This window comes from Saccopteryx leptura, chromosome 3 (assembly GCF_036850995.1).
Source record: "Saccopteryx leptura isolate mSacLep1 chromosome 3, mSacLep1_pri_phased_curated, whole genome shotgun sequence".
NCBI lineage: Eukaryota > Metazoa > Chordata > Mammalia > Chiroptera > Emballonuridae > Saccopteryx > Saccopteryx leptura.
In genome coordinates, this window is record NC_089505.1 from 162,669,910 (window position 1) to 162,696,975 (window position 27,066).

The following is a 27,066-nucleotide window of genomic DNA, read 5'->3' on the forward strand; positions in this document are numbered from 1 at the left end:
AATGGATTGTAGTATAAAGATAGTGAAGGTTTCTTCTAGTTTTAAATATTTGTGGTTCTTACCCCTGTGCTTCTATCTATTAAGAATCATAATGTCTATGTTTGGGCTATAATTGCTGAGGCATCACAGTGCCCTTCTCTCTTAGTAGTATTGTCAAAAGGCTCTTATCATTTCTGCAAGAAACTCACGCTACAAAGAAATAATGAGAATATATTTGCAAAGTCACCCACCTGCTCTTTTAGCTCTCCAGCTTCCTCCCTTATCCTTTCCCATCCATCCATCCATCCATCCATCCATCCATCCATCCATCCATCCATTCAACAAATATATGCTGAGCACCTACTAGCGTCAAGCAGTGTTCTAGGCACTGGGGAAGCAACTGAACAAAAGAAGCTCTTGTGGAGCTTACGTTTGAGTTAGGGAGGCACAGTGAACAACTTGGTCAATAAAGGAATAAGATAGTTTTAGATAATAGTACTTTCTACCAAGGCAATGCAACTTATTGGAAGTGTTGCTTTAGTTAGTGGTCGGGGAAGGATTCTCTGATGAGGTTCGAGTTGAAAACTAGCAATATGCAGAGCTAAGTATGTTCCAGGCAGAGGGCGCAGCAAAAGCAAAGGCCCTGAGGCTGAGACAATGTGGCTGTGTTTGGGGAAGAAAAAAAGGTTACCACGATTGGAACAAAGTCAACAAGAGAGAGCTTGTATGAGAGGAGGGAGGTTGGAGGGTTAGGCAGGGACTAGTTTTAGTTGGGTCCTGTAGGAAGTAAGACAGTTCAATTTTATTTTAAATGCAAATTGGAGGGTTATTAGGAGTGAAATGATGTGATTAGATTCATGTTTTTAAAAGATCACCCATGGCATTCATGCATTTGATGGTTTTTAAAAAGGGGTTTCAGCACACGTTACCACACTTGTCATAGCTGAGCAGGAACTGAAGAACACGTGGGAAATAGGAAGGAGAGGAGGGAGCGTAGTTTGTGTGTAAGGACCTGCAAACACTGCGTGGGCATAGAGCACAGGATGCTAGGGAGGGAGAAATGAGACAGAAGGGGAGAGGGGGGTCAGATCACAGTAAAGCCATGTATACCAAGCAGAGATTGGACTTATTTCTAAGGCAGTGGGTTTCTGATGACACAATCAGATTTCTGCCTTTGCTGCTGTGTGGATGGTGATTAAAGTAGGCAAGACAGATGCAGAAAGACACGCTAGGATTGTGGCAGTAATGGGGCTAGGCAGTGGTGACTTAGAGCAGGGCGGGAGCAGTGGGAATGGAGAAACCTACTTGAGTTGGAGTGGTTGAGGTTATAAACTGTAGAGCTTGGAGATGAATGGTATGTGGGGAGATCAGGAATGTGGAGTCTGGGTGGTGCCTGGGACTGGGTGGGTGGAGTGCTGACTTCTCTGACCTTCATGCTGTGACCAGAGATAGAGATTGGGTCCCCCGTCTAAGGTGAAATGATCTCTTTTGGTCCTTCCATCTTAAATATTCCCCGGCCCTGGCCAGTCTTAGTGGACACTGAACGAAAGTGGGCTGGAGAAAGTAGAGGTTCTTTTCTTGAAGGAGAGATCAATAAGTCAGAAGATTATCTTGTGCTTGTGCTGCCTGGTGTGTAAGCATTGAGAGTTAAATCTACCCAGCTCCTAGTATTTTCCATCTATTAAATCAAGTTCTTTTCCAAGAATCTTCATTCGAGTCCTCATCTAACAGTAAATAACATGTAAAACAATCTCACTTCTATCATCTTTGGAAACTTCAGTCCCACAACCACTGAGCACCTGTCTGTGCCATGGTCCGGGGGACGAGGAGGAGCCAGAGCAGGACAGGATGGGTCTCAGAAAAGCGCTCTGTTCTGCTGATCCTCTGCCCACCACCCCCTCCCACCCTCTGTCTCCTGTCCCCCCACAGCCTCTGGTCACTCTTCTTCTTAATAGTTTTTGAAAAGTTAACAGAGTGAAAAGAACAAGTTTTAGGCACACATTACAAAGAAAGACATAAATATATATCTTGCAGCTTCAGCAACTTTGGTTTGATTCAATTTTCTTCAAGTCAGGGAAGCTGAACAGAAGATAGCAAATCACAGAGCCGTTTCTCAGCCCTGCTTTGAGACACATGTCTCTCATTCAGGAGTTGAGAGCCATGACGACTAATTTGTTATAATATTAATGAACAGATATGAGTGGAGCCTTTTGCTGTTTATTGCTTTTAGTCTTTCGAAGATCTCTATCTTTTTTTGATGCACGGCTAGCACAAGCAGAAACTATTAATAAGGCAAGACATTTTCTTAAGTTATGTATAAGTTATGACCCACTGGTCCAGGGGAGGGTTATATAAACAGACCTCATTTTAAACTTCAACTCTGTCACCCAGTAGCCATGTGATATCTTGGGCAGTATTAATTCATCTTTCTAAACCTCAGTTTCTTCAACTGTAAAATGGGGACAGTATGGTGCCCACCTTGGAAGGCAGTATTTCATGGTTAAGAGAACAGGCTCTGAAGCCAGACTGTCTAGATTCCTCCATTAACTTTGCCTCAGTTTCCTAATCTGTAAAATGGAGATCATGATGACGCCTACCTCACTGAGTTACTTTGAGGATTGTAAAGCAGTTATAATCCTCTTATATAGAGGGGCTTTCCCAAGAAGTAGGCACCCAGGAAAGCACTACACACATAGCAAGTACTATTTCAGTATTTGTTAAACAAATAAAATGAACTTTTGAGAAGGTTAAGTAAGAAAATGTATATGGAGCCAAGTGGCTAGTATAATATCGGTGACTGAGAACCGCATCCGTGCACTCCTGCCCCAGCTCCGTGCACTCCTGCCCCCAGCTCCGTGCACTCCTGCCCCAGCTCCGTGCACTCCTGCCCCCAGCTCCGTGCTGTCTCAGGGTTGGGCACATGGTCAGTGCTAACTCTATATGCACTGGTGACAGCTCACCCAATGTTAGGAAATATGGGACACTCTCTGGCTTTCAAGGTTTACATTCTTCCTTTGCAAGTAGAAGCTGGTACTGATTTCAGAGCCTTGTGAGGGGAGCTGTGATGTTCCTTATTTACTAACATTGACTTGGACTGGTATCTGGGACACCCCAAATATGTTATGAATCATTCCGAGGATAACAAGATCTGCAGTGCTGTATAGATTACTCACTAATTCGACATTTGGGGATTTTTGCAAAATGTTAGGGAACATTTGACAAGATGCAAATTACTACATCCATAAGTACATTTGATTCTGAGGATGGGTGGCACTCTCCCCTAATGTGGTTACATTTGTTTCTAGCGCCAGCTGTTGCATCCTGACAAGGTGGCTTGTTTTATTTTTCTCTCCTAAAAGAGAAAGTATTTGAATTTTATTCCAAAAACATAACAACTAAAATTCATTGAGCACCTGCTATGTCTTAGGTGTCTTGACATCTTTTATCTCAATTAGTCTTCTTCACAGTGATCCTATAAAGTATGTATCATTGGCATCTCTGTTTTATTTGGTGAGGATACTGGAGTTCAGAGACATTAAGCAACTTGCTTAAGGTCACACAACTCTGAAATTACTAAGATAGAATTTGAACCAGGGGCTGCCTATCCCCAGAGTTCCGAGTTCCATTCTAGCAAGCTGCCTCTCACACCACTAGAGCATCAACTGATTCTGACCTGCTTCTCCAACAATGAGAAGGGGTGAATGAGAGGAAAATTTCTTGGTCAGTCCTTAGTTTTAAATAACTGGGCAGCATCTGTGGCCATGAAACCTTGTTCTTCACTGTTTCATAAGTGAGACCTGAATTAGTTGGTAATGTGGACCTATGAAGAGCTTTCTGTTATCACAGCATTGTTTTCAAAGCCAAACAAGGAAGACTGTTAAGGAACAAGAAGGGCCCTCCCAGGCTCCCAGCCCCAGCCGCAGTTATCATGGTCACATTATTTTTGGCATTGTCCCATACTACTGACATTAAGCACTCGCTGTCAGGCAGATTTTCTCCCTGCTTCCTATCAGCTCCCAGAGAACAAAGGAAGCACGTGTATAGGATCTGGGAGTAAGGAATATGGGATGTCCAGGAAGTAGGAACAGGAATCTTAGGGAAAACCTGGTTACTGGGGGATGGCTCTCGGGGGAACCAGTTGTATGGAGGAGCTGTTCCAAGAAGAGGCCCCAGTGAGGTGCTTACACTCATCAGAAGAGCAAATGGATGCCTCCTGCTTCCAAAGGCCACTCCAAAGCCACCCTCTTCCTTTACCATTTTCAATGAGAGACAAAAATATATTAAATAGGAGATAAGAAACCATAAGACTTTTCGCATATTTCTTCATAACCGTTCTTTCGTATCCTTGTTGGTATGTCGGGACTGCCCACATGAACAGTAGGTTTCTCAAAACAGAGATGGTGGGCTCTGCCTTGTCCTTCCTGCCTGCTTTGCAGTACTGTGGCGTGGTAAGGGCTATGGTGGGCTCTGCCTTATCCTTCCTGCCTGCTTTGCAGCACTGTGACGTGGTAAGGGCTAACTCAATGCTTGTTGAGATAAAAATGATCCTTGGAACAAAGTCCATCCTGTGAATTTTATTTCTTTGTTACTCTTTACACTTTAAGTATTGTTAGTGACTAACTTCTTTCTCTAGTTACAAACATTTAAAACAAGTGTAAAACATCTCGTTTTGAACAAGTAGAAATATATGGGAATACAATTCAAATATCTGGATCAAAAGGCTAGAACGGAGGTTCCTTCCCCTTTTAACCATGGAAGTCCCTTTTCATTTATTTTTATTTTTATTTTTTGAGAGAAGCAGGGAGAGAGAGACAGGAACATCAAGTTGCTTCTGTATGTGCCCTGACCGGGGAATCGAACCAGCAACCTCTGTGCTCAGGGACTATGCTCCAGCTGAGCTATCTGGCCAGGGCTTAATTTTTATTGATTTTTAGGGAGACAGAGAGAGGAAGGGAGACAGAGAGGGGGAGGCGGGGAAGCACTCATCTGTTGTTCCGCTTAGTCGTGCCGTCCTTGGTTGCTTCCCCTGTGTGCCCTGAGCAGGGATGGAACTCGCAACCTTGTCGTTTTGAGACGACACTCTTAAATGACTGATATAACTGGCCAGGGCTGGAAGTCCTTTTTTAATGTTATAAAATCTTCATGGATCCTTCTACATGATCATAGTTACATGTTTAAGGAATATGAATTGGAATAAAACTACAATGACAAAATACTTTTGTACTAATTTTTATTTTATTCATTTCAACATCTAGAAACTGGAAAGAAAAGAGTAGTATTGTTTGTGGCCTACTATAAAACCTACTTGCCTGCAGTGCTTGGTGCTTGGGTAGATGATGGCAACAAGTCCTTCAGCTGGGAGGTGGGGGTGGGGTGGGCATATCTTGAGTTTGGGAATTGGGGGGCCAAGGGCTTGGAGGTATTTGATTTCTTTTGGTCTCCCTTCCTCCACTTTTCTATACAGTTGAACACCACAGCAGTATTAGCAGTTGCAACTCAAGAGTGCCAATTCCAAATACAAACTGATGAATGGATGGGTTTATTCTTCTGGGACTTAATACTCTAGAAGTGGTCCGAGTAACTCTGGCCCCGCTTCAAGTCTTTAGCGCTTCAAGTCTTTGCCTAAATGTCATCCTCAGAGGCAAGGTCGCATGGGCTTGTGAATCAAACACCACCCTCCCCATCCAGAGGCCTTGCTATGAAGTCCGGCTGAGTCTCTAACTGGCTGGTCAAGCCAGTTCAGCTCTCTGGAGTTCCCTAAACTCATCAGTAAAATGGGGAGATGGAATGAGACGACCTCTGAAGTCCCTTTGGCTTTATAGACTACGGCTGCCCAGGAATGGTGCTAATGCACCAAGCCATCTTGCCAGGCTAGGTGTCACCCAGCTTTGTCTCCTGCCAAGCCTGCCACCTGCACAGACCAGCTCACGAAAGGTGGCACTCAAAATTTTGCTCTGGGTCTCTCTGGAAGGTGGTGGTGGTGGTGGTGGTGGGGCTTTCATTTTTGTCCTATTATTAACTTTTTTCCAAGCTCTGTTTTCTAAGTTTAGGTTGGCTCATCAGAGTTGAACATGGATTGTTTGGATTTTTGCCCAAGCTGTTCTCCGAGCCTGATAGCACATTCATTACTCCCTACCCATGGTTTCTGCTAAATGACCTCGTTAGTGCTCTAATTACATGTTGCTCTTCAGAAAACCTGGGGTGGGGGTGGATGAGTTAAAGAAGGCTGAGGACTGAGATGGAGGACATTGTAAACATGCTGAATGACGCCTACCTTCCCCCGGCCTGATTACCCATGGGGAGTCGGAGGGGGAGCTTCCAGCTCTTTCCTCTTCTCTTATCATTACACATTAAAAGATAATAATAACACATAGAAAAAGTGTTGGCGGTAGGTGGTAATACATGTATTTGAAAGTTGTATAGTAATATTTTTATAATTTAATGTCTGTGGAACCAGAGAATTAAAAAATAAAATTAAAAAAGTATGGGAAAAGAAATAAAAACATGTTTTTTTGAATGCCTATCATGTGCTCACATAGGTTTGTTCATCTTACCAACAACTCTGTGGGCTCATTATTATGCTTGATTTATTAATTAAGAAGCAGCTTCAAAGAAATTTAAGTATTTTCCAAAGGCACAGGAAAGTATGTGGCAAAGCTGGGAATTGAACTCAGGTATGTCTGATTCTAAATCCCAACATCCCATCTACCACTTTATTAGTGAACTCATTCACTCACCCATTCATTTACTCAACAAATATACTCTGACCTCTATCCTATGACAAAGTATAATCATATAGTTTCAGAGTTTCTATATTACTATTTTAAACTAAATTCTATAAATCCCTCAGGTAATTTTAATTCCTTGGTGTCTTCTTAGATCCCAATTTTCTCTGTCCTCTCAGGCTTCTTACACTTCTGCATTGAGGAACAGATTACAGACTTGAGGTTCCGAATCTCAGTTGCTTTATTTAAAGATCATCCTGAGAAAACTTCTGCTTTTTAGGTAAGGAAACCGAGGATCAATGATTTGTTGAAGTTACCAACTTTTTACTTTACTGAATGCCAGGGATGCCAAAAGTGCATTTGAATTGACTCACAGTGTTGAGAAAAGATGATTATGTCCCATAACAAATACAAAAGTTTTTAAATGCTTTTTACCTCTGTCATTGTGTGCCCATGAAGAGAAGTGCATACCTCTTGTACACAGAGGCTGATTAGCAAGGGACTTTACCTTAAGCTTGTTAAGTACAAAACCACACAGGTTTAATTTTAATGAAAGAGAACCCATCTTCTAACCTGGGTCTCTGAAGTATGTACAAGGTTTTCTTTGAAGTTTTCTTTTGGGTGGTGTTAAGGTGAATTCGTTGAGTCAAATATTTTCCACTTGTCCCTGTGGAATTCTCTCTGCCACATTTTTTAAAAAGTGGCAAGTATGATATGTTGAGTGATGAGAGATGTCCACACTTAGGAAAAAAATAAATGATGTGATGGTAATATTAATGGGATAGATATAACTTTAACCAAGTGATGAACTTTCTTAAAATAGGGGGTCTTACTCATCTGATTACTAATTAGTATTTCCATAAAGAACTTGGAATTTTGCAAACCAAGCATTTAAAAATGTGAGCATTGTTTGACAGACTGTCAGGACGCTTGTGCAAGCTTAATGTATTAGTTTATTCTACCGCAATCAAGTTGTTATTATAACTACAAGAAAATCAGAAAAATAAGACTTTCACAGTCAAATCAGCCATAAGAAAGAAACTAACACACACACACACACACACACACACAACTTTGGGCTATTTCTTGAATCTATAGTATATTTGCTGAATTGGGGGTGTGAAACAGCAGGAAATCATTACTGCATGTGATCATAGTTTTAATGATTCCACTAGAACATAATAAACCTATAATATATATGCCTCGAAATAAATTATAGATCCCACAGTAAAAGGCAACTCCTTGCTCCACATTTATCAATTTGGGAAAACTGCTCCCTTCTTCAGAAAATAAGTCATTAAGCTGCATGTTTCACCACAGAACAACTTTTGGAAGAATTATTCAAACCTTCTAAAGCAATTCATTTGTATTCCTCTTCTATTTTTAATAACTCAAAACATACACAGGAGATGCAAATATACCTCTAGAATTTTTGAATGACTGGACAAAGCAGTGTTAAAAATTCAACAACACTAATTACTAACTGAGCAGTATAAAAACCTCTGAATAAATGTCAGCCTAGGAGATAAGCCCTTATCTTAATCTAATGACTCCACAGACTTAATTTGTCAGGCCAGCCTAGTTGATGAAAACCAGGTTTCTATTCTCCAGTGTTAGCAGAAACATCTTTCCGAATCTTTGAAGTTGGATAGTAATACCATCGGTGTCATCCTGTAAAAATCTTGTGACCAAGCCAATTTAATTCCTATTGTCCTGTTATACTAATTAAAGTTGTTCCACCCCTGTTGGATAAATATCTAAAAGTGAAGTCAATGTATTTGTAGATTTGCTACATTTTGAACTAATCACCCTCAACTCATCATTTTATAGCATACTGCTGTTTAACATCAGGGGCCATCTATCTTAGTATGGGGAAGCTGAGATTTCCAGAAGAATCCATTCATTCAGAGGAACTCTTTCATTGAGATGCAATGCAGTAAAGTAGTAGAACTTCTGAGGCACAAAGGCCTGGAGAAATTTTTGCTGTCACTTCTAAGCTTGGGTAGATTTCTTAAACTTTCTTGGCCTCAGTTTAATCATCTGTCAAATGGACAATAATCATGGATATTAAAATAATGTTTGTTAAGTATTTAGAGTGCCAGACCCTTATACTTAATACAGTTCAGCTTTCATTCATTCACTGACTCCATTCATTCATTCATTCATTCATTCATTTATTCATTCAATAAAAAAATACAGATGGAGTCTTAACAAGTCTACGACACCTGCTAGGTGCTATAGGCACATGAACAACAAAAGGACAGGGCCTTTTGCCTTTGGGGACTTCCTATGAACTTGCTGCTCGAGCCTGACACAATCAACTGATCTTACTACATGTGGGAAGGAAATTCCACAGAATTACCAAGACTGTCCATTAAACTCCGTTGTGAACCTTGCTGCTGGCTTTCCAATAAAATAGGGATGTAAATTTCTATCTCAGAGGTCTGTTGTGCAGATGACATGAGATAATGTATAGTTGACAGCCAAATGTTGGTGGCCTTTCAGTTCCTCTTTTCTCTCATCTCTGTGACCCAGAATCACACACATGGTACAAACACATCTAGTGAGGTCTCTTTTGTCTTTTTTCATCTTGATCGCATCAGTCAACATAAGATCCTTTCCTGCAACCCGTCCTTCATCTGTGCACTCCCCTCTTCACTACTTGCATGGCACCTTATTGATTCTCCACTCAATTGACTATCTCTTGGAGATATATTTGTTGGTATTTGTTATGTTGCTCATTTCCTTACCTTCATGGAATGTGGTGACACAATATCTTTCAAACCCCTTAAAACTCATGCATATACTTTAAAAAGTATTTACTGAGAGTCTATTATATATTAGAAACCCCAATAGGTATTGGGGACAGCAGTATCTGTAAGCTGCAGCCACTACTCTTTAGAAACTGTACAGTGGTGTGATGAATTCTGTGACCTGTGACTGGCTCCAAAGTCCAGTGGAGCAGAATGGGGTCAGAGAGATACTCAACTCAGACTGGTAATCCACTCCTTGAAGGTTTTCCAGGGATGATTCTTGGACCTAGCTCTGCAAACTAAGTAGGATTCAGAGATAGAGGGAAAGGAGATTCCAGGCTGAGGAGTCAGCATGAGCAGAGGGAAGAAAGTGGTTCAGTAGAAAAGTGAAGGGCCTGGGGGGGGGGGGTGCAGTGGTGAGAGATGAGGGGAAATGAGGGATCACACAGGTTCTCCATGCTGAGGGGTTAGAATTTTACCCTGAAAGTGACTAGAGCCTTTGATAAATTGTGAGCAGGCTGTTAATTCTCATTAGCATGTGTCGTGGGCCCAGGAGTGGGGTTTGCATCTGGGTTCTCCTGTTTCTCCTCCCCGTGTTCATGCTCTGTCTCTTCATTATCTCCCTCCCACTTCTCAGCGGCAGATTCATGGCACGCCCTGGCACCCGCCTCAGCACCCCTCTTCTCCAGCTCTGCTGTCATCACTGGTGACTCACAGCTCTCTGACTTCCTCTCCTCTAATGACTCTCTCCGTTCCATCTCGACAGACTTTTCTCCTGTTACAGCCGGAACTGCTCTGCCTTTGATGGCTTCAGCAGTGATATTTCCATTCCTAAGTCACCCTCTCTTACTCTTCCACCTTGTCCTTCCCTTCCACTCCTGCCAAGCCTTGGTGAGAGATCCATTACTGCATCCTTCCTTCCTACCTTCTCGGGCCTCAGCCCTTTCAACTTCCTTTACTTCCAATTTATTTAGTCAGAATCCCCTGGGAATTTTTGCTACCAACCCTTCCAATCCCTTTAATCCCCAATCTTTATCCATTCCCTTCATGGCGGAGAAACTGGAACAACCTTGGCTAGTAATTTCACTTATTTCTTCCAGTATCTGCTTTTAAGTTGAGTTCTCAGTCTTAGCCTTTTGTTCCTTCCTGACACCCAGTTTCGAGCTATACCTGTTGGAGACAGGTTTGGTAGGCATGCCTAATGTGCCCTAGGAATGGTCTCCTAGATCAGTGGCCCCCAACCTTTTTTGGGCCACGGACCGATTTAATGTCAGAAAATATTTTCACGGACCGGCCTTTAGGGTGGGACAGATAAATGTATCAAATGACCGAGACAAGCGTCAAGAGTGAGTCTTAGACGGATGTAACAGAGGGAATCTGGTAATTTTTTAAAAATAAAACATCGTTCAGACTTAAATATAAATAAAATGAAAATAATATGTTATTTATTCTTTCTCTGTGGACCAGTACCAAATGGCCCACAGACCGGGGGTTGGGGACCACTGCCCTAGATAGCTGTATTTTCCAGCCTGTGCTCCACTCCCCACTCCAACTCTGCCACAGGTATTGGGAAAAGGGTGGACATTTGATACAGAACTCCAGTGAGCTGGTCTGTTGACCATTGGCCAATCAGATTTGCTTTTGACAGTTTGTTCCTATATCATTTAAATAGACTGCCCTTTATTTTCACTACCTTTGATGGATTTCTATTACTTTTGACCAAAAAGCTTTGACAAGATCACTGTAGCTTTCAAGTCTCCACCCTACTCCTGCTTCTCTCACTGTTTATTAAATTTTAGTAAGAAAATAGAGGATCTGTAACCAGAAGTCCTTCAGTTTTCCTCCATCCTTTTCCAGCTGTATTTCTTACTGGTTCTACCCTGTCTTAGAGAGACTCCTCCCACCTGATTTCTTAAAAATACAGTGACAGTTTATCTACATTTATTAAGACATTTCGGCTACTCCATTTTATGTTTTTTATTTACTATGCTTTTTATCTTTTTCTGTTTTCTTCCTTTCTTCTTGCACAGGTTGATTGTTTTCTTTATTTCTTTCTCTTCTATTGGTTTGGAACTTACACTTACTGTTTTTATTCTTTCAATGAATTTTCCTAGACTTCTAACATATATATTGAAATTTACATTTTTTTCATCAAGGTGAATTTTTTTTCCCTTACTGAATATATGTTTTACTAGTATGTTTTTCATTTGTTTGTTTTTAAGAGCTTGTGGTCATTAATATTTTGAATACTGCCTGTTGAAAGGTAGTTTGTGTAGAATTCCAGACTCAGAATTTTTTCTTGACACTTTAAAAATTATTCCATAGACTTTTTTGTTTTTAATTGAGAGGTGGGGAGGCAGAGAGACAGATTCCTGCATGCACCCGCACCAGGATCCACCCAGCAAGCCTCAGGCACTGCTCTGCCCATCTGGGGCAGCTGCTCCTTGGCTCAGCAACCCAGCTATTTCAGGCCTGAGGCAAGACCACGGAGCCATCCTCAGAGCCCGGGGCCAATTTGCTCAAACCATTCAAGACAGGGCTGCAGGAGGGGGAGAGAGAGAGAGAAAGAAAAGGGGAGGAGGAGGAGTGGAGAAGTAGATGGTCACTTCCCCTGTGTGCCCTGGAATTGAACACCGGACTTTCACATGTTAGCTGATGCTCTACTGCTGAGCCAACCAGCCAGGGCTCCATAGACTTTTATAGTCATTTTTATTGAGGTCTGCTGTCAATATGATTGTCATTCCCTCATTGGTTATCTCTCTCTCTCTTTTGTTTATTTTAACTTTAGTTTTTTACGTTTTCTTTAATTTTGATATTGTGCACTTTCACTATGATTTATCTAAGTGTGGATTTTTAAAACTTTACCTTTTTGCCACTTGATGGGCTCTTTCAGTGTCAGAACTCATGACTCTTCTTTTTTGGAAGATTCCCAGTTAATATCTCTCTGTACTTCCCGCTACCCTATTCTCTCTAGTCTATTCTTATGAAACTACTATTTTGAGATACATGTTGGAGTTTTTAAATCATTTCTCTATGTTCTATGTGTGTCAAATTTCCTTTTTTTCCTCCCAGCTATTTTCCTTTTGATAAGTTTTTGGCTTATTACTTCAGTTCTTTCTACCAGTTCACCTGTGTCTAACCTTTTTAACATACCAATTTTTTTTATTTCATAAATATTTTTAACTTGCAAGAAATTTAAAATTTTCTTACTTCCTGCTTTTCTTTTATGGTGATTCCATCTTTAATCTCTTTGAGAAATTAAAATATTTCTCATTTTAATGTTCTTTTTCTTTTGCTTAAATAGTTCTATTTTCTTGCGTTTAACTTCTTCAGTTTTCTGGTTTATTGACTCTCTCTCTCCTTGAAATAAAATTTAATAAATACACTTAAATTTTCTATTTGTTACCTTATCCATTCTTTTTCTTGAGACCTGATGTCCTTCTTGTCTGCTTCTGTCCCAGACCTATTGCCTGCTTCTGACCAAGGCTTGCTTACATCTGTGACTTGGTTGGTTCTATTACCCTGCAAAACACAGTGCGCTTCTAGGTCCTTCCTCTCAACACAGTGTGGAATAGGGTTCTAGTTCTCATATAAGACCTCAGTGCTTACCCCTGTTTATAGGCTGATGCCTTCTTTTTGGCTACAACCTTGGGCTAAAGGGTGGAGATATTTTGGCAACCATTAATGACTGTAAAGCACTATTGTGACTTCTGGATTCATGTGGGTAATTTGTACCCATGTTGTGTATTGGCTGTTTGCTTTTGGTTTTCACTTAACACTCTGGTTTCCCATCTGTTTCTCCTGTTTTCAACATCTCTCTTTAGGGAGACCTGTCTGTTGTTTTAGGTTTTTGTTTTATTTGTTTGTTTATGGAGTTTGTTTCTTGTTTTCGAGCATGACTCATTTAAAAAGATTTTTTTATTTTTAAACTCAATATGTATGAGTTTAATATGCTCACATTTTTATTACAATACATACTTTGTTCCTTAAAATATATATATATTCACCATACTTTTTGCTTCTTTATTTACAATGCCTTAACATTTTTATGTTTAGATCTTATGCTGTAATATAGCTGTTTTGTTATTGGTTTAATTTTTATTTTTATAAAAACAATACATGTGTATTATTTTAAGAGTCATGTAGTGCTAAAAAGCTTACAATGGAATAGAATAGTTTCTTTCTGCATTCTGAATCTTATGCTCAAGGGACAACTGCTCTCAAATCTTCTAGCTCTTTCCCTTATTATTTAACTTCATATTTCTAATAATAGCTAATACTATTTACCATGTAACAGTCATTGTTCTAAGTGCTATCAGCTTGTTTAATCTAAATAATATGTCTATTTCTTGACTGATACATTTTAGAAATATTTTACTATACTTTAGCCATAGTAGATCAAAATTTCACTCTATGTTTCTTTTTTCCCTTTCCAAATATTTGTTTAAATAAAACAATTTTGGTTTATTATACACATGCAAATATTGTTCAAAGATGAGCCAAACAGTGTATTACAACTGTGTTTCTTTCCTTTTCTTGCCCTTTATGTTTCCTGGAAATGATTGTTGCTTTCTTTTTTCCTTGTGTACCTTTCTATACACTTATGATCAATTTTCCAAATGTTCCAATATTTCTACTATAAATAATTATTTTTTTCTCATGGGCTCATGTAAAATAGTTCTAATTTTTCAAGAGGACTTCTCCCAAATTTTTTTCTCTATTGATCCAATATGGACTTTTTTCTTTCTGAAAGATTGCACAGATGTCATTATATGATGCTTTTGCCTTTGTTGTGGTCTGTTTTTTGATTTCATGTATTTGATTTTTTAAATTTCTTTTTCATTGGCACATGTTTTCCAATAGCTTTCTAAAAAACATTACAATGTTTTAGTTCTTGCAAGTCTGAAATGTCTTTACTTCCACATTACTGAAAAGCTAGGATTAGAATTCTAGATAAAAAATTATTGTCTCTTAAAGTTTTGAAGACAAAACTTTTTCAACATCTGGTAGTACTACTGATGAGAGTGATGCCAATTGGGTTAGTTTCTTTGTAAGGAGCTTGATTTTCCCATATGTGAAAATTTTGTGACCCGCTTCTTAATCTTACTTTTCACTATATCCCAGGTATACTGAAAAGTCATAGAAAGTTAAGTTCAGTGTAACTATTTTTTGGGGAATGATTGGTTGGTATGTTGGTATTAATAGTATTGTCATTGTTTTAATTTGGGAGGCTGAGTTCAAATTACAAGTTGGTTGTTTAATACTATTATCATGGTTTTTAATTCTTTTAAATATTTTGAACTTGTTTTATGATCTAACATATACAATTTTTTTTTTTTTTTTTTTTGGTATTTTTCTGAAGCTGGAAAAGGGGAGAGACAGTCAGACAGACTCCCGCATGCGCCTAACCGGGATCCACCCAGCACGCCCACAAGGGGCGATGCTCTGCCCACCAAGGGGCGATGCTCTGCCCCTCCGGGGCGTGGCTCTGCCGTGACCAGAGCCACTCTAGCGCCTGGGGCAGAGGCCAAGGAGCCATCCCCAACACCCGGGCCATCTTTGCTCCAATGGAGCTTTGGCTGCGGGAGGGGAAGAGAGAGACAGAGAGGAAGGAGGGGGGGTGGAGAAGCAAATGGGCGCTTCTCCTGTGTGCCCTGGCCGGGAATCGAACCCGGGACCCCCGCACGCCAGGCTGACGCTCTACCGCTGAGCCAACCGGCCAGGGCCCATATACAATATTTTGATGAATGTATAATTGCACTTGAAAAGTAGTTGTTGGATGATGTATTGCATAAATATCTATAAACATCGATTAGCTCATGTTCTTAGTATTATTAGATCTTCTATGCATATGGAAGCATACCTCATTTTATTATGTTTTGCTTTATTGTTAGTCACAGATATTGCATTTTATACAAACTGAAGCTTCATGGCAACCCTGCATTGAACAATTCTATTAATGCTTAGTAGCATTTTTTCATTTTTTGTTTCTGTGTCACACTTTAGTAATTCTTGCAGTATTTCAAGCTTTTGCATTATTATACTTGTTATGGTGATCTGTGATCAGTGATAGTTAGCATTTTTTAGTAATAAACATTTCTAAATTAAGGTATGTACATTTTTTTAGACATAATGCTATTGCACACTTAATAGACTATGGTATAGTATAAACATAACTTATATGCACCAAGAAACCAAAAAATTCATGTGACTCACTTTATTGCAATACAGTGTATTTACTTTGTTGTGGTGGTTTGGAACTGAACCTGCAATATCTCCAAGGAATGCCTGTAATGATATTTTTCTAATTGTTCTATGAATTATTGAGAGAGTAGTATTTAAATCTCCAAATATGGTTGTGGTTTGTATATTTCTCCCTTTAATTCTGTCAACTTTTGCTTCATGTCTTGAAACTCTGTTTTTATGTACATACAAATTTATGATTGTTATGTCTTTCTGATGAATTTACTCTTTAATCATTTTAAGGTTCATGTTTATCTTTTATATACTCTTTGTCTTGAAGTTTATTTTATCTGTTATTAATATAGCCCCTCCAGCCTTTCTATGCTTACTGTTTGTATTATATTATTTTTATCTATTTATTTTCAGTCTGTTTGTATCATTATATTTAAAGTATGTCTCTTATAGGCTATTGTAGGATCTTGCACTTTAAAACTCAGTTCTGATAATTTCTGCATTTTATTGGCCAGTTTAGTCCATTAGCATTTAATGTTATTAGTGATAGTGTGGGATTTAGTTTGTGCCCTCTGAATTTTATTTCTCTCAAACCCTTTTTTTCCCTTCTTTTAGATTGTTTGAATATTTAATTTATAAAGTGGCCTTTTAGGGATACTGCTTTGCACTATTTTAATCTATGCTCCTAAACTAGTTCTTCTGTATCAGTTAGTGCCCAATCAGGAGACATAAATAAAACCAGTTATTGAAGAGAGAGTTTAGTATAAAGTAGAGTTACCTAGGTAACTACGGGGTAAAAGGGAACTCTAAGATATGAGAGTAGGAAGCATTCGTCACTTTTAGGGCTGAGGGAACAAAGAAGGTTAAAAGAGGAGTCCCACAGGGGTGAAAGTCAGACAGACGTCTGAAGACAAGGTGACGCTTGGCTGCTGTTGGTGTCTCTGAGTTGGCAAAAGGCTGGGGCCCAGAATGAAGAGGAAAGTACACACTGACCAGCATGTAATGGCATCTGGGAGGGGGGCGGGGAGAGGAAAGTGCAGAGAGACTGGTTCTTTGATTTAAAAAAACTTTCAATTAGATTCAGCTGCTGCTCCCAGAAGGTGCTGCCAGTGATGAGGTGAAGAACTATTGATGGGGTGATGCACACGGGAACCACAAACAGACAGGAAACCCACAGGAAGCAACAGGTAGCAGATAGGAGGGAGCCAGTCCATTTTCCTCTTCCAGACTGTCTTCCTCTAGGACTCTGTATAGGAAGTCTAGGGCTCTATAGGAAGTCAGCTGGCAAAGCCAATATGATGTTTGCAGAGTTCCAGCCCATATCACAAAGTGAAGAATACAAAGGTGGGCCAGGAGCTGACAGGTAGAAAACTGGCCCTTTTCCCCTATTGTGTTGCACATCACATCTCTTTTACTTAACGATTCCTCCTCTTGGGCTTGCTTGTTCCACCCGTCTTCCCTTCTCCATACCCCTTGTCGCTTATTCACCGTCTAAGATGAGCCAATATCACAGACCGTGTCATAGGGGAGATAGTAGGTGTTAAAAATGTTTGCTGGATTAATAATAATCCAAGAAAATAAATAATAAATGCCAAGTGAGCCGTGCAGACTTTCATTGTCATACCAACTCTCTGGAGGAGGGAGAGACTATCATAAACTTGGGTGGCCCCCAAAACTTTACAGATGAAATGGGTCTTGAACTAAGCAATAATAAATGAGAAGGGTTTAAATACATGGAAAGAAGGATAAGGCATTCAAGGTGGAGGGCATGGCATGAATGAAGACCTGGAGGTAGAAATGTGCTAGATGTTTTTGGAAGAGAGTCATGGTTGGCGCTGATAACTTCCTTCAGAAGTGAGGGGCTGACTTAGGGATAGAGGCCCTTTAACGACTGGCTACACTGTGGAATCATAAAGGAGCAATTGGAATATTGTGGAAGAGATAAAGAAGAGACAGTATGGTGTTTTAGGCAGGAGAGGGTCTACTGAATTAGAGTGCTATGCAGAAGGTGGGGGTGATGTTTTTGTTTTGGTCTTAAGTATATATGTGTAGCAGAATGGTGCTTCTATTAAGAATCAGGAAATCAGGAAGAGAAGAAGTTTAAAAATTTTTTAAATGATTCTAGGATTTTGATTATACTGAATTCAATTTGAAAGTCCACTTTCAGAATCAGGTAAGTGCTGAAAGAGCTGGAGAATAAAGTGGGGGAAGTCCAAGATGTTGGCAGAGCATCCTTTTGGGAGAAAACAATTTCAGGCCAGCATGTGATCGTCCTTGCTTTGCAAGGGCAGATAACTTCAAGAGGAAAGCAATACAAACTGGCTGAGTTTGGTTAGAGTTGGCACTTGAAATTAGGGATAGACCAGTTGCCAGGCATTTGACGACACCCCTGTCCTGTTTATTCCCCTATTGAGGGCATCAAACTATTTCTCTCTTTGTGGACCATCCTCTCTACCCTCTGAAAAAGAACCTTTGCTTATGCATTAAATTGTGGCAAAGCCTCGTATCTGTTTACCAGGTTTAAAAATAATAAGCTTTATTTATTTTTCTAATTTGTCTTTGTGCTCTTTCTTCTTCAACTGAAAGAATTTTTATCAGAAAGAAATATTTCTGACAAGTCCCAAAGGGAATTAAAATACATTGTTAAGAAAATTAAGCCCATTTGGAAATCAGACAGGTGGCGATGTTCAAAATACTCTAGTTTCTGGTCTTACCAGAGCCTTTGCTACACATACATGACAGGGGTTCTGTTTTTTCTTTGGTTCCAAACTTTGGTTCTGAACTTTGTTAAAGCAATTCTGCTTTTTTTAGAAGAAGCCGAGCCCTCTTGACCAGAGCCTGGGAAAGGCAGCCTCACTTGTCTCACATGTAACTTTAGCAAGCCACTTGGGCTGCCAGGCACACTGGAGATCCCGGGGGCGCCACTCCACAGAGACCAAGGGCAAGATAATCAGTCCAGGGAGACAGTTCATTTTAGTACAAAAGAGGTTAGATGTGCTTTATTTTCAACACCAATGAACCAAAAGAGCTAACAATCATCAGAACAAAACACAGACCCATCAACTACTCCATGTAAAAACGGCTTGTGTCAGTTGACATTGGCGTTGTCATCGTTGTTAGCAAGGGAGACAGACTGACTTCAGGTGACTTGGGAGCTGATGTGGAGGACATTTTTAGGTTGTCATTATAGGAAGAGGGCTTTGATTCATCAGAGAGTTAAAGAAATAGATTTGGAGACAGGAAAGAGAATAGGAGATGAAAAGAAGGCAAGACAAGACAGGAGGGTTTTTATAGTTATATCATAGCTCATTCGTCATTTCGTTCATCATCATTATCTTCAGAGAGCGTAGTGCTAGAACAGGATCCATACGACTTATGCTGCCTCTTAATCATTCTTTTTCAGCTGCTGCAGGAGAACCCTCTCCATGGCTCTGCTTGCTGTGGAGCAGAGTTCAGCATACCCACTGCCAAACCCAGCAGTGCGCCCTCAGAACATCTCACTTCCATGATGGACCCCTAGGCAAGTGAATTATTCTCAACTTGAGGAAAGTGTTCTCTTGCATTTGAGCCTAGGACTTGTTATATGCCATTGCTCATAGTCCTATTGTTGATTTATTCAATTCTGCAAAATAGCTTAAACAGCCTTCTTTCCTGTTTCTGAGAGTCACATAGCATGTGAATCTAAGGACTTGGAGGAAGGCCTCTAAACCCCATGTCAACAGCAGGATGAGGGCTCAGACAGGGATGCACAAAATCCTAGATCCTTATTTTTAATGAGGGAAAACACCTCGACCCTTTCTGTTCTTCTCTCTAGGTCATTATTTGCCAGAATACTTTGGGCCCTCAGTCCCAGCTCCTCTATTTAATCACTCTGTCCTTTCTGCAGTCAGTACATAATTGTGTGCATAACTCCTGTTATTGCTTTCATATATATCACATTAAACATCCCTTATTTCCCACCAACTAAGACAATGGCTTAATTATCTGTGAATCTCCTATACCTAGATCAGAACTTGGAATATAATATTTAGTGAGTAAATGAATGAAAGCCATTTATATGGAGAGAATAGTAATTAAACTGAGAATGAAGTTGTCCACATCTATTTCTGGCAAATAAGAAGGGAAACATCGTGAGGCTCTTATATGTGTGAGAGGAAAAACTAAAAAATGTCTTTCATTGTATGCAGGGAAGAATACTTAGGGAAATTGCTTAGGTTACTCAAATGGGGCCGAGAGCTAGAGTGGCATTTAGATCTGAGCCCTCATGAGTATACCTAGTGCATGTTTCAAAGCAGGATTCAGAGAGCTCTTTTCTCTACTTCCAGCCACTCCTTCCATTTTCTTAACTTTTCCTAATTGCTTCCGCTGTCAGAGATCGTAAGGTACCTTAACTGTTCTCAGTTCAATCATGTCCTGTTGTCAGACCAAGTATTCAATTGTGGGGTTCAGAAAATGCATCTCCACCTCCTTTTTCTTTAAGTGTGAGTGAGCTTAGATTGGGTTGGCTACATACTTAATAGGGAAAGTGATTGAAAAAAATGTTGCAGGGTGTTTGTTAAACAAGAGAGCAATCAACTATATTTGACGTGGTTGGGGAGGAACTGGATTTTCCCAGTGCTCCCACAGGTATCCTAGATGTCCTTGTGACCCTTCTTTTGAGCAAATGATGACCAGCAATTGGTTGTTTAAAGCTTTACTAAGAGTGCTTATCCCTTACTGTGTTCTATGAAAGCCTCAGGCATGTGCCCCTGCACCCTTTCTGCCTTGTTCATTGTTTTGTCTACAGAGCTGGAGAGCAAAGCTGGCATCACGTGGGGAGTTTCCATGTGCGAATGTCCACATCCTTCATTCACATCCTTCAAGGGTTTTCCTTAACATTTTCAGATTGTGTTTCTGAGTACATAGTGTCAACAGCTCTCAGAACTGTTAAGATTTCTATTTATCCTCAGGCCAGGAAAAGGCACAGATCACTGCAGTGTAAAATTACTAGTGGTTTTGACAGTGACCTAGAAGAACTATGGAATGAAGAAATTTAGCCTTCAGAGCTGAGGCCCAGCCCCAGGCTCATCTTAACCAAGAGGTTCTGCTAAATTATACAGGTCACAAAAAGTTCTGCTAGTCCTGAAAATATTGAACTCACCAAACTTAAGTTGGGTGCTGTTGACTCATCTTGATGAATGGCCAGTTTCAGACACCAAGGACCGTATTTACTTGTTTATTCTCTTCTCTGTTCCATTCCTACACAAACTTAATTTTGAAAAAGAATTCTATGAGTTTTCAAATTTGCTTTTTAAATTTCTCTTGTAGGAACTCTCCAAATCAGCAAAAACTCTTCTGAAGGCTTGAAAAGATTAGTTGGAATAATTTAAAATTTTCCATATTTGCTAAAAATAGAAGGAAGGACCTTACTTCTTTGGAATAAATCTTGCACAGTGTTTAGAGAGACCATGTTTGAATGGATAAGCATTCAGGCCTTAGAGCTGGACCATCTGGTTTGAACTGTAGCTCTGCCACTTCCAGGCTATGAATCTATGGGCAAGTTACATTCTATGTGCTTCAGTTTCCTCATGGGAATGGCATAAATATGTCTACTTCACACACCTGTTGTGAGTTAATAGGCACGAAACACTTAAAACAGTGCTTGGCACATAGAAAGTTCTCATTAAATATTAGGTACTATATTTAATTAGATTATAACTTAGAACTGTTGCAGATGTGTTGTGATGGTAGAATCACAAAGTTTACTCTGGGCAGTATAGTAATAAATATTGAAAAAGAGGATTGTGCAAGTAAAAATAATGTAGCTTGAGATAGTTGAGATAATTCTCATGTGTCTCCTCAGTTTATCAAGCACCCCTTAGTTAGATCCCTTTTTAAATGGCCCTGAGCTTTTTATATCAAGTTCTTAGTGATCACAAACCTTGGTGAGTAGTTACTTCTTAAGTGTAGTTCATTACTTTGCTCCCACAGAGCATTTTAACTTCTTCAGATATGACTTGATTGGTCACTCACTGCAAGAGATACACATTGAGGTCTGAAGATGTTCACCGACTAACTTTCCTTAGGAGAATGGGAGTTCCAGAATCCCAAAGCTTCTCCTATAAAATTCTTCTCACAAAATTTTTCCTTTATTTCTACTTTTAGGGTCCTTATATATCTTCAACATGAATAACAGATATCAAGGACTGTGAATTCTTCTTTTGGAAATTCTGCACAAGATCTAGCACTTCCTTTGATATGCAATATTGATTGTATTTTGATGCATTAGTCAAAACTTCTAGTTTAGGCCCTGGCCGGTTGGCTCAGTGGTAGAGCGTCGGCCTGGCGTGCAGAAGTCCCGGGTTCGATTCCCGACCAGGGCACACAGGAGAAGCGCCCATCTGCTTCTCCATCCCTCCCCCTCTCCTTCCTCTCTGTCTCTCTCTTCCCCTCCCGCAGCGAGGCTCCATTGGAGCAAAGATGGCCCAGGCGCTGGGGATGGCTCCTTGGCCTCTGCCCCAGGCGCTAGAGTGGCTCTGGTCACGACAGAGCGACGCCCCGGAGGGGCAGAGCATCGCCCCCTGGTGGGCAGAGCGTCACCCCCTGGTGGGCGTGCCGGGTGGATCCCAGTCGGGCACATGTGGGATTCTGTCTGACTGTCTCTCCCCATTTCCAGCTTCAGAAAAATACAAAAAACAAACAAAAAAACAAACAAAAAAAACTTCTAGTTTAGCCCTGGCTGGGTAGCTTAGTCGGTTAGCACATTGTCTTGATACATCAAGGTTGAAGGTTTGATCTCTGGTCAGGGCACCAAAAACAAAAACAAAAACAACAATAACAAAGAAAAACAAGTTCCAGTATAACATTGTGTTACATTTACAAACCTAGCCTTTGTACCTCAACACTGGATACAGAACATTTATAACTCCCCAAGCCTCAATGTCTAACTGACAGATTTAGGGGTAAGTGGAAAAAGAAACATTTATTGAGTTTAAGTAATTTTCTCAAGACTCACATAACTAGATAATGGCAGAGCCAGAATTCCCTTCCAGATCTGCATGTTCTAAACCTAGGTTCATTTGCTATCTGATGAGGTATTTATGCAAAATCTATCCAAGAAAAGTTTCTTTATATTCCTTCTTCCTTAATCTATCTTGATTATATTTGTGATTATCTTAAAATGCAGTTAAAAATTTTGGGTTTGGGCTAAACCTAAAAATATGTAAAAAATTTAAGCATTTTCTTTTTACCCAGTCTCTTTTACCTCATGAACAAAGAATGAGTAACTTCCACTTTATAGCCTTTGAGGGCTTTAGAAAAAACTATAAAATTAGTGACTTTACACACATGCATTTATTAACTTGAAGATGTGTTTATTGTCTTGGTTATAAATATTTAAACTTCATACTCTAAATTTAATTTGTCAGATAAAAAAGTTATGTTAGTATGCACTTATGATTTATTTCTTCCTTGATATAAATGTGAGTTTCAGAAACCAAAACATGGCTTTTGCTTTTTAACTCTTATAAGTCAAAAAGAAACAGATCTTTCTACTAACATGCCTTAAAACTAGTTTTCGTGTATACTTAGACACATACCTATGAAACTTCAGAGCACCAAGAAAAAAGAGAAACTCCTAAGAGATTCAATGCAGGAAAAGGACAGGTTACCTTCTGGAGAATGAGAATTAGAATGGCTTTTGACTTCTTATCAACAACATTGGATTCTGGAAGACAATGGAACAATACCTTCAAATTCCTGAGAGAAAATAATTTTGACCATAGAATTCTGTATCCAGCCAAACCACCAATCAAGTGGAGAGAGAAAACTATATATGTCAACATATAGGAAATTATAGTTTATATTTTCAAAAATGAAAATTGAGAGTGAATTCCAGAAAAATAGAAAACTTCATGAAGAATAATGGTATGAAATCCAGGCAATAATAGCTCTAACCCCAAAAAGCAGGGAAGGAAGTTCCATAGTGACAGCTGTCTGGATGGGAACAGAAATTCAGAAAGAGCTGAGTAGATGTCTCAAGAAAGAAACAGATTGGTCCACGAATAAAAATATATATTTATATAATTATGGTTGTATAAACCCTTTTTATAGGTTATTAATTATTAGAGTCAACCCCTAGACAAATCCACATAAGGCTTAATTATGATTACAGAAAAGAATATAAATGTTACCAATTTTGACAATGTACATGTTCAAGTAGAGTTGACATATTGAGATGTGGAATGGGGGGGTGCAGAGAAAGAGGGAAAGACAAGGCTAGCAGTACCCTCATCAAACCTATATAAGGTTGTTGAAATGTGAAATCAACAGTTGGCTATCTTATTTGACATTACAAATGTAATTGATAAGAGAACCTAAGGTATAAGTATTAGCAATTGGGAAGAGGGAGGTAGGTAAAGTGGGAGGTGGAGATGTAAGGGGACTAAATATTATTCAGAGCAGGGAGTGGATAATTATTGCTTAAAGTTGATGAAAAGAGAAATAGAGATTACAACCCTGTCAGAATGAAAACAACCACAGAAGCTCAAAGAGGCTAAATCTGGAGCAATAGATAATGAAGAAGGGGAGTGGCTTGGAGCAAACTAGGGAGTGCTGAGAAGGTCTGTTGTCATCCTCATGAGCAGGAGATGTAAGCCAGAAATACTTACCAGCTGGTTAGCCCAGCCTTCAGTACTACTGCATGTGGTCTAGGCCACATGGGAATTATCTAGGTTAATCTTCTTGCTTTGAATCCAAGCAACAAAGAGTGGAAACTCATATTTCTTTTTATTTGGCTATGAACTTTTGGTTTTCATGTATGTTGGGCAGATAAAATATATTATGCTCACTTTGTTAAAGATGGTGCTACCCATGTGGAAGCCCAATGCTCAGATGATTGCTTGGGATGGGTGTGATTATGTTAATATGTTTTGGGGGAGGGCTTTTGTGCCAAAAGGTTTTAAAAGGAACAGAGATCATGTTGTTCCAAGGGAAGAGTGATTATGTTCTAGGAGGAGCCCATGCTGGAGGAGAGCAGAAAAAGGCCACATGGAAGAGGCCAGGAGAAGCAGCCAAGATGGCCAAGTGCTGAAGGAAAAGCCAGTTTGTACAGAGTTTGTGCAAAGAGAAGGAGATGGGGAACAGAGGTGAATAAGTCTGGTGAGCTTAGAAACCTTTGATTCTAGGAAACTCGGATAAGTCAATAGCTTTGTGAGCACTGAATGAGTGGGTTTTGGAGCCCAGTGTGTGTTTTTACTTGCCTGCCGAGTGCAAGCTAGGATTAAAGATGATGGCCCACCAGTTCTTGGCTCATTGTTTCATGACCATCTGTCCGAATCTAATGCGAACCTGCATGGGTCAGGTGGCTGTGATGGTGGCCGTAGCTACTGGCTTTACATTTGGCGTAGTCTATGGCAGGATTTGATACAGATGAGTATGGAACCACCACCACCTTTGAGTGGTGGAGTAGAGGACTGGCTGCTGTTATTGTTCCCCATGGCTGTCCTTTTGGGGGCCGTAGGCTGGCTGACTTTTACAGCCATGCGTGAGGAAACTGAGAGCTCTGTGGAAGAGGCTGCCCAGGACCTGCAAACCGAGCAGTGGAAGGAGCTGGAGCAAACGTGGGAGAAAGAGATGCCGACCCTGGAGCTAGAACAAGCACCAGAGGAGGCCAACCAGGTTCAGGAGATTTACTTGGAAATGAAGCAGCCGCTTGGGAAGGCATCACAAGTTCGTGAGTTGCAGATTGCCCTGGACATTGTGGAGAGCCAGCAGCGGCGGGAGGCCAGGGCTGAGGCCGGGCCCGGGGCTGCAAGGCCAGCAGCAGGAGCTGATGTTTTAGGTTCCTCTTTGGAGGATGAGGGGAATCTTGCTGGAGTTGCAATCTGCAGACTCCAGAAGATAACAGCCCAGCAGTAAGCAGTACCTACTATGCCCCTGGTAGATCTGCGATTTTGGGACATAGGGGTGGTTGCCATCATGCTCTCTGGAGCAGAGATGGAAATGCTGACTGCCATTGCATGTGCTCCTTCTTGGGACAGTGTAAGACCTGCCAGGATGGCAGAGATGAGGGGAGTGACTAAGGCCCCATGTGCATGGACTGATTTCCTGGACTATGACTGGAGTGGGCACTGGCTCCTTTGTTGGATGGACTTATGGATTTTGGACAATGTGATATACCCTGATGGGGGTAGGTGGTGGCTTTGCTGGAGGCCCTTCCCCTGCCCTGGGAAGTCTTTCAAACGGCTGGAGAGATGTCCGAGGACATTTTGCACTTTTGGCAAAGTGCTCAGAGACTGGTGAAATGTACCTTTGTAATTGTTGAAATTGTATGATTTGTCATGTTGTTGTAATTTGTGTAATGTGCCTAATTTCCTTGCACAAGGATGCCGGTGGTGTAGATTGTGGGTAGTAAAGTGAGCATAGGGGTGGATTGTTGGGCAGATAAAATATATTATGCTCACTTTGTTAAAGATGGCGCTGCCCATGTGGAAGCCCGTCACTCAGGTGATTGCTTGGGATGGGTGTGATTATGTTAATATGTGTTGGGGGAGGGTTTTTGTGCCAAAAGGTTTTAAAAAGAAGAGAGATCACGTTGTTACAAGGGAAGAGATATTACGTTATAGGAGGAACCCATGCTGGAGGAGAGCAGAAAAAGGCCACATGGAGGAGGCCAGGAGAAGCAGCCAAGATGGCCAAGTGCTGAAGGAGAAGCCAGTTTGTGCAAAGTTTGTGCAGAGAGGAGATGGGGAACAGAGGTGAATAAGGCTATGAGCTAGAAAACTTAGATTCTAGGAAACTCGGATAAGTCAGTAGCTTTGTGAGCACTGAATGAGTGGGTTTTGGAGCCCAGTGTATGTTTTTACTTGCCCGCTGGGTGCAAGCTAGAATTAAAGATGATGGCCCACCAGTTCTTGGCTCCATTGTTTCATTACTGACTGTCCGGATCTAATGTGAACCTGCATGGGCCAGGCGGTTGTGATGGTGGCCGTGGCTACTGGCCTTATAATGTACCATTTCCATTTTGCCTTCTCACTCCATATACCACTGGTTTCACCAGTTGCTTTTATAATTGAGTTTTCAACTGGAAGAGACTCCTAAAATGTTGAAATTTCTCTTTCAATGACATATTTGACCCTAAAGAATGTGTTAGGACTAAAGCAATAGTCCTAGCATATAGCTAACTTACATATAACAATGTTGCAGTTGAGTATTGCAACCTGCTGACTCAGAGTGAGCCCAGGGCTCTGACTGAGACCCTGGAAGGGTGGCTGGGAGCTAGGATGGGCAAGCAGGGTACCTGCCTCCATATCTCAAGAGAGACTAGTGGCTAGAAAACATTTCTTCTATGCTCTTTCCTATAGTTCACAGCTGGGTGACATTTTGCTTATACTGGATTTACAAGTCAGATAGCCTAGAGCAAATTTTGGTAAGGT